The 9,101-nt window shown below is 39.4% G+C and overlaps 1 non-coding gene across 1 annotated transcript; it reads left to right on the forward strand.

Moving 5' to 3' along the window:
• The first annotated feature begins 8,550 nt into the window (after window positions 1-8,550).
• Window positions 8,551-8,657, forward strand: LOC141654543 (small nucleolar RNA R71). The gene has a single exon (XR_012548100.1). It is a non-coding gene; the product is annotated as a small nucleolar RNA R71 (small nucleolar RNA).
• The last annotated feature ends 444 nt before the right edge of the window (window positions 8,658-9,101 follow it).

Below are 9,101 nucleotides of genomic sequence, written 5' to 3' on the forward strand. Positions count from 1 at the left end.
AGTTTATTGAATTTGCTAAACAACAAGATGAATATGACTTGGTAGACAAAAAACTTAGGTGTCCTTGTGCCAAAGGCAAAAACCTGAAATACCAGCTTGACATTGTAGTAGAAGAACATCTCATTATAAACGGGTTTAAGCCAAATTATTACAATTGGATTTCACATGGAGAAGCATATTCTCCAATTCATGAACAAGCTCACACCCAACAAATACAAATTGATGAGAACCCATATAGAGAGATGGTTGTTGATGCTATGGATTCCACTATTTTTAATAGTGATGACCATACAACCATTTGTGAAGAACAACCGCCACACCCACAAGCAAAATCCTTTCTTGACATGTTAAAAGTCTCAGAAAAACCCTTGTATGAAAGAAGCAGAATGACATTGTTACATGCCGCTTCTAGGCTAGTTACCTTGAAATGTGAGTTTAATATGCCATTTCTTGCTGTTGATGGCATTGCCTCGTTCCTTGAGGAATCTTTCCCCGATGATAATATCATGACCCGAAGTTAACTTTTATAGGTTTCTTAATCATTTGAAGGTTTCTTAATCATTTGAAGGTTTCTTAATCTATTTATTATATGTTAACTTTATTATTAATTAACTATTAATAAAACTCATCATTAACTTTTATAGGTTTCTTAATCATTTGAAGAAAAAAATTGGTAATAAAGCTAGGGTGGAAGGTTCTATATGCAATGCTTATTTAACGGAAGAGATTGCAAACTTTTGTTCTCTTTACTTTGAAAAACATATAGAAACCAAAGCAAAAAACTTGAATGTTGAGAAACCGGATGAAATAGACGGAAGTTTACCCGAATTTTTTCAAACTCAAGATGATGAAGGGTGTTCATCAAAGGGGCAAACAAGATATTTGGATGATAAGGAGTATAATCGTGCCCACCTTTACGTGCTATCTAATTGTGACCTTTTGGAGTCATACGAAACACAGTTTGTTAATGATTTCATTGAGAGGAATCCTAATATAAGTAAGGATGATGTTTGAGACAAACATGAGGACCAATTTCCAACATGGTTTCAGAAACATGTAATTGAGTTGAATATTCAAGATGATTTGATAAGAAGTTTGGCGTTTGGTCCTTCAAGAATGGTAAGAACGTGGAATCGATACTCGGTTAATGGGTTTAATTTTCAAACATTCAACCACAGTAAAGGTAAGGCTAGGTGCAATTGGGGGGGGGGGGGGGGGGGGGGGTTACTATTTCTTCTCTTGATGACAACGAATACTATGGTATAGTTTAAGATATCTTTGAAATTAGTTATAATGGACGTGACCGAGCTTATAAAACTGTCTTATTCAAGGTTGATTGGAAGGATAATTCTGTAATTTGGAATGAGAGTACATGAACAATACAAGCTTGTAGAAGTGAATCGTACTAGAACATACTCTAAGTATGATCCATTTATACTTGCACATCAGGCTCATCAAGTGTATTTTGCTACTTATCCAAGAACAACAAATGATAGAAATCAAAATGCGTGGTGTGCAATCTTTAAGACAAAGGCACGGTCACAAGTTGATACAACTTTTTTCCAAGAAGAAAACGTTTCAAATGAAACACTTTTGTCTCCACCCGATGAAATCAACTATGAGCATGAGAATAAAGATGGTGAAGACATGGAAGAGGAAGAATATTATGATGTGGAAGAGAGACTGCCGGGGGAGGATGAGGAGGAGGAGGAGGAAGAGCAGGAGGAGAGGAGGGAAGAAGAGAAGGAGAGGAGGGGGGAAGAGGAGGTGAGGAGGAGAAGGGAGGAGGAGAAAAGGAGGAGGAGGGACGAGGGGTTTGGAGATGAAGATGATTATGATTATGATGATGATGATGATGATGAGGATGAGGATGAGGAGGACGACAACGACGATGATGGTGATGGGGAAGAAAACGATGATGAGTATGATTAAATTGGTATAATTTTGTATTCCTCAAGAGTAAATAATTAAAATTTAGAAGTCCGTATAATTTTCATTTATCATTATTTGTGTTAATTTTTATTTGTATTACTGCAGATGGCTGGAACAGGTCGAGGTAGGAAGCGTGGAGGTGGCTCAGGTTCTCGACAGAGTACGCGTGAGGAGGAGGAGGAGTTTGTGCGTGAGGATCCGATGGTGACAGATGGTGACGGTGACGAGGATCAGCCTGACGCTACCGACGACGCAGGACCACAGGTGCAGATACGGTACACTGCGGATCATCGGATGATACTTGACCCGGCGGGATTATGGTAAGTCTTATTCTTTATTAGTCTACAATTTTTTTTTTTGTAAAATAATAATTGTTTCTAATTTTACATGTTCAAAATAAATGCAGGTTTATGGACGATTGCGTGATACAAGGTGTAACGAAAAGCACGAAGACTAATTTCGTGGGTCCAGTTCCTACATCGCGGACTTATGCTTCTAATGCACAAAAAGAGGCGTGGTTCAATAACTTTCGGGTATATATTTTCCGTAGTTCTTTGTTTTAGAAACCAAATAATTAATTATGATAAATTTTTTAAGAACCAAGTTAGACTTTTATTTTATACTGATATGAAATTTTGCCGCCTTTTTTTTTGTAGCAAGCATTTGCTTGGGATGAGTCTCAAGAAATGAATGTCCGTAACAGGTACAATGAAGTCGGTACTCGACGATATCGGGACTTGATCTGGAAGACGGTCAGGCGCCCGAAGACGCCAGAGAACATGAAAGGTATTTAATTAACTTGTTTTGTTATTTGTATTAATTAGCATATACTCTCTTATATTATAAATAATATCAGTAACTTATTAGTTATGATTTCATATGTGTAATTGCAGGTGAGAAGTTTGAAGGCCTAATAAAGCATACAAAAACCGAAGCTTTTCAGAAAAGGTCTAAAAAAGCATCCCTCAACAAAAAAGGAGGAAATAAAGATGCCGTGGTCGAGCCTACTCATTACGGGGGATCCCGATCATTCTGGGATCGTGTATTGGGTGTAAGTTTGTCTATTATTTCACACTAATTTTGGTTTTCAACATGTTTATTTTATGTAAGATTTTTTGATGATTTTCTAACATGTATGTTTTTTTTTTTTCATTCAGAAAGGAAAGAAGAAGTCAAAACCTAGGTTACTGACGGTAAATCAAGCTGTTTCGGACACGTATTCCAGGGTTGACCACAAAGGGATTAGGAGTTGGACTAAGCCAAAAGACAAGGAATTATATGTAAGTTTTCCCTAACACTTAATTTTTGTTAATTTACTCTTTTTTAATGTCTTATTTTGGTTACCATATTAAACTTATAATGATTTGTTTAATATTGTAGGATGCATTTGAACATGAAAAAGCCGCCAATCCAGAAAAAGCGGATAATGACATATGGTTTGAGTTGGTGAAAGGCTTCAAGAAAGGGCACGTGTATGGTACCGGAAGTTCAACACCGGCTTTCTATGACAACACGCGTAGGAGATCGACTTCAACAATTCCCAGCAACACATCTCAACCGGGAGTTATTAGTCAACTTCAAGCTCAAGTAAGAGAGCGTGATGAACGTGAAAGAGAACGTGATGAAGAATTCCGCCAAATGAAGGAAAAAATGGCAATGTTTGAGACTTGGTGGCAAGGTTATAACCCCGGACCTAGACCCGACTACGATCTTTTTGATCCGCATGGTCCACAAGGGGGGAGTGGATCCGGTGTTGGCTTCCAAGTAGTTAAGTAAGTTTAATTTAGCATGTAATAAGACTTGAACTTTAGAATATGTTAGCTTGTAAACATTTCATTTTCAATATATGAAATGAAGTTTTGGAAAATGTGTGGTGTTGGGTTGAAATTTGAAATGTATGGTGTTGTGTGTGTTGAAGTTTGGGATGTATGGCGTTGTAGAACTTCAGTTTGTATGCAGGTTGTAAATATTTGGCTAGCAATGAAAACGGAAAAAACCACCAAAACAATCAGTAGCTTTGGCGACTGATTTGCAATTTAGCGACCACAAATCAGTCGCCAAAGAGCCTCACTGAAAATGGCTACGTCACCCAAATTTGGCGACTGAAAAGCCATTTAGCGATCGAAAATCAGTCGCTAATTTGGCGACTACCTTGTTTCGGGCGCCAAATTGGCGACTACCATTTCAGTCGCTAATTTTCCCATTTAGCGACTGATATGTCAGTCGCCAAATTTGGCGACCGACTTTAGTCGCTAAAATTAGAAAAGGCGACCAATGTCTGCGATTGGATTTTGGCGACTGAAATCAGTCGCTAAATTGATCTTGGCGACTGATTTCAGTCGCCAAAATTAGGCCGCCTGTTTTATTTCTTTTTGTAGTGAGAGCGGGAGAAGATAGTGCGGGCTTCGGACATTTAGTCGGCAAATTTTGTTCGGTAGAATGAAGGACTAGGCATCTTTTTAAAGCCACTCAAATTTGTTGTCAAGATTGTCGTTCTTGACCCAATGGAATTTGTGAACCATAGTGGCTAGATCAATGAGGTGGCCTCCCTTAACAGGCTTATAAGTGTCATCTTTGTTGAAATTTCGGTTGAAGTGCTTTACCAACCACGTTACCAATCCCCCATTTACTATAAAGGCCGTGCCTTCCTTGCCATGATCGATATTAAGCCACCTTTTGATTAAGAGTTGAAGGATATTGTATTTCTTGGTGAACTTCTTATCGACATTCAAGGTTGACTCGAGATAGATGAAATCTAATTCGGTGAAGTGATTAGTCCCCTTCCTAGCAATAAGAGTATTTCCCACAACCTTGTGCCACACCCTTATGCCCGGGTGATGAACATAAAGGGCACGACAGTCATGGAAGGACTCGAATTTCCTCCCGGTAATAGCTTTCCACAAAGGGGCGGGATCCTATTTTGTTGAATGTTTCTTCACATAAGTCGAGTCATTATCAAGACCTAAAACTTTGCCAAACTCATTAAAGGACATCTTCCTATCTACATTCTCAAGGCGGAATTCAATGTTCGTTCGAGTATCCACCTTTGTAACTTTCAATGAACTTAGAAATTCCAAGGTGAGGGAGGGGTAGGTCAATTCTTACATATTAAACAATATAAGCAACCCCATAGACTCAAAGAAGTTCTTGGTCCTTTCAAGGACACCCAATTTGGTCAAGGCATCTTGGCAAATAAACTTGGTGGGTAAAATCGATTTCTTAGCAAGAGACACAAAATTTTTTCTATGAGAATCGGATGTGAAAGTTACCTCCGGATATTTTTCTAGTTGCTCAATAACCGGGATAGAAGTAGTAGCTTCCACCATAGGAATAGGAGTTTCTTAAATTTCCATTCTTGCTTGTTGAACCACCAAAGCCTTTGAAGCTTGAAGTGCTTGTTGCCTTTTGGAAAGGTTTGGTTTTGTAGGTGCCTTGCTTCCACCTTTAGTCCTAGCCATTGTTCTTCTCCTTGTATGTATCAACAACCAATGATTTGCTTGAATTCTTCTAGTATCCTCAAGCTTCAATGAATCCCAAATCGATTTAGGGTTTTCGAAATTTGCCTTTAACCCTAGAAAATCAATTCAATTTTTGAGGATTTGGATGTTTGAATTGTTTTTTTTTGTTGATAGAGGAGTGATTTGTTTGAGTTTTGAGGAAGTTTGGAATTGATTTGGGTGAATTTGGTTGAGGAAATTGATTTTTGTGGATGGAGGGATTGAGGGTTTTGAGGGTTTTGAGGGTTTTAAATGTGTGTTTATGTTTTGAATGAAGGAAATGAAATGGGGAAGGGGGTTTTAATCCCGTGTTTTTGAATTGCAGCAGAGGGAGACGAGCGTGTGCAGCACGGGACGCTCGGATTGTTGCCCAGTCAACTTTATAAAATGTAACCCGTGCTGAGACGAGCGTCTTCGGCAGGAGACGAGCGTATTTTGCCTGGAGACGAGCGGATTCCTCAGGAGACGCTCGGATTCATATCCAGTGCAAATTTTTCCTTTTCAGCTCTGCCAGGACGAGCGGATTCTAGTCAGGACGCTCTGATTTTCACCCAAAACGAGCGGCTTCTTCTTGAGACGCTCGGATTGCTCCTGTACCTCACGGGTTCAGTTCCACCCGTGGGTATTTTCATAACCCAAGTCATTGCTCCTTTGGTCTTCATTGTGGGGGCACTACGAAGGCTTGGATAGCCTAGGCAATTACTATCCCCACACTAATAAAAACACTACACATCAAGAAACTTTTAAGTCCCTCCCTCACTTTCTCTCAAAATGATAATCTTAATCAAAGTAAAATGGTAAATCCAAAATTTGACAAAATGCAATAAGTAAAATGCAAGTTAAGGGGTTAGAATATTTTCAAATGGTGGTTTAGGGAGGACTCCACCAAACTCTCATTCATGTATGAGATGTTAAGGAGGCATAGCCAAGATGTTGTTGATGTTGCTCAACACCTTGAAGAAGTAGTCGAAGGCTTGTTCATTGTCATTATAAAGATCTTCAATAGACCTTTGCATATGTTGTTCTTCATTATGGTGATTTGAGTTAACATGATCACCAAAGCCTTGGTCTTGGGTCATAACTTTACAAATATAAGGATTGAATAACCCTTCAAACTCATCATCCCTTAAACCGCATACTTCATTAGCTTGCTTTCCAATAGTATCATGAGTTGATGAGAACAACTCCTCTTCCTTCTTGTCATTATGGCCAATGAGGCCTTCTTCTTCTCTTGTCATGAGTAGTGGTGAGCTATTCAAGCTCTCATTCTTATTGAAACTTTCTCGCTCTTTGGATGGAGTATCTTGGAGATTATCCACTTTCTTCTCCCATATGGGTGGTGATTCTTTGCCCATAGCTTGTCCTTTGTATTGAGATGCCAACTTCTTCCTATCACTTTCTCGGCTATAATGATCGATCATGAAACATGGCTCATGTAAGCGGGGAGCTCTCATTGTCTTGTCAAGGTTAAAAGTGATTGTTTCATCTCCCACTTCAAGTATGAGCTCTCCATGTTTTACATCAATCACCACTCCCGCGGTGTGTAAGAATGGTATTCCTAAAATGATAGGAATGTTGGAGTATTCCTCCATGTCAACAATAACAAAGTCCACCGCGATGAATAACTTGCCAATTCTTACCGGCACATCCTCCCACACCCCTAAAGGTGTCTTTATTAACCGATCCGCCATTTGAAGTGTGATATTAGTGCACTTAAGTTCTCCCATTCCTAGCCTTTTGCATACCGAGTATGCCATGACACTTACACTTGCTCCAAGGTCACATAGAGCTTTGTTGATTGTAGTGTCGCCAATGGTGCATGAAATAGAGAAACTTCCCGGATCCTTGAGTTTTGGAGGTGAACTTCTTTGTAGGATGGCACTACTCACCTTAGTGAATGAAATAGAATCTAGCTTCCGGATGGATTTCTTCTTTTTAAGAATATCTTTCATGTATTTCGCATAGGCCGGAACATGGTTAATCAATTCGGTGAATGGGATTGAGACTTCCAAGTTCTTCACAATCTCCATGAACTTTCCAAGTTGTTCATCGAACTTAGGCTTAGCTTGACGACTTGGAAATGGAAGTCTAATAACAATAGGCTCTTTCTCCTTAGCCTTCTCTTCATTCTTCTTCTTTGAAACTTCTTCAATGGTGGTGGGTTCTTCTTCTTTCTTAGAGTTTTCAACTCTTTCCTTGTCACTAGCATTCACAACATCTTCATCAATGGGCCTCTTCGGCCTTTCATACCTTGTACCACTCCTCAAATGGATGGCACTCACCGACTCATGTCTTGGGGGATTACCTTGTGGTGGTAATTTCCCCTTTTGTCTTTGAGAACTAGAAGATGCTAATTGAGACATTTGGGTCTCCAACATCTTTGTGTGAGCTAGTATGTTGTTGATGGTGATGTCTTTTGCTTGGCTATCCTTTTGCATTTGAGTTAAAAACTCTTGTTGGTTCTTTTGCATTTGGAGGACCGCTTTTTGAACATCAAAACCTTGGTCATTTGCTTGATTGTATGGAGGTTAATTTTGATAACTTTGGTTTTGATTGTAAAAGGGTCTTTGAGCTTGGTTTATCATTGGAGGTGGGGTGTATGTTTGAGGGTTTTGAACATTTTGACTTTTGTATGAAAGATTGGGGTGGAATTTGGTATTCTCATTGTAATAGTTGGAATAAGGGGTGCCACTTTTGTATGCTTGGAAATCATTCACTTGTTCCCCTACATTCACTTTGGTCATGTCCCAAAGTTCCACAATTCTCACATACTCCACTTCGAATTGATGATGATGCCACCATAGCATTAACATGTTGCTTGGGTGATTTGGAGGCCTCTTCAAGATTAGCCATGGCTTTCTCAAACATCAAATTAATGGTATCAATATGAGCACTAAGTTGAGCACCCAATTGAATAATGGAGTCCACTTCATGCTTTCCTCCTCTAGTAGCCTTTCGAGGTCTACTATATTGCGAGTTATGGACCGCCATTTCCTCAATTTTGTTCCATGTTTGATTGTCATCGACTTCGGTGAACATACCATTTGATCCCATATTGAGAATGTTTCGGGAGTCTTCATATAGTCCATTCCAAAATTGTTGTACAAGGAACCACTCTCTAAGTCCATGGTGTGGACAAGATCGACAAGTGTCCTTGAATCCCTCCCATGCTTCATACAAAGATTCCTCATCCCATTGTTTGAACCCGGTGATTTGGGCTCTCAACATGTTAGTCTTCTCTGGAGGATATAATGTTTTGTAGAAAGCAAGTGCCAATTTCTTCCAAGAATCAATACCAAGAGTAGCCTTATCTAGGCTCTTCAACCATTGTTTTGCAGAACCAATCAAAGAAAAATGAAATAAGACCCATCGGATTTGGTCTTGAGTAACTCCGGTTTGAGAAATCGCATCACAATAGTCACAAAAAGCCTCCATATGAGAATGAGGGTCTTCACTAGGCATCCCTCCAAATTGACTTCTCTCAACCAATTGTATGAATGCTGATTTGGCAATGAAATTACCGGTTAAATGTTGTGGTGTAGGAGCACCATTTGGTAGGTTCTCCTCGGTTGGTACGGAATGTTATGAAAATTTAGGCATTGTGGGTTGATTTTGTGGCGGGTTTTGTATTGGGTTATCCTCTCGTTATCTTGCAAAAGGGTTGATGAACTC

The sequence above is a fragment of the Silene latifolia genome, chromosome 4 (genome assembly GCF_048544455.1).
Source record: "Silene latifolia isolate original U9 population chromosome 4, ASM4854445v1, whole genome shotgun sequence".
Classification (NCBI taxonomy): Eukaryota; Viridiplantae; Streptophyta; class Magnoliopsida; order Caryophyllales; family Caryophyllaceae; genus Silene; species Silene latifolia.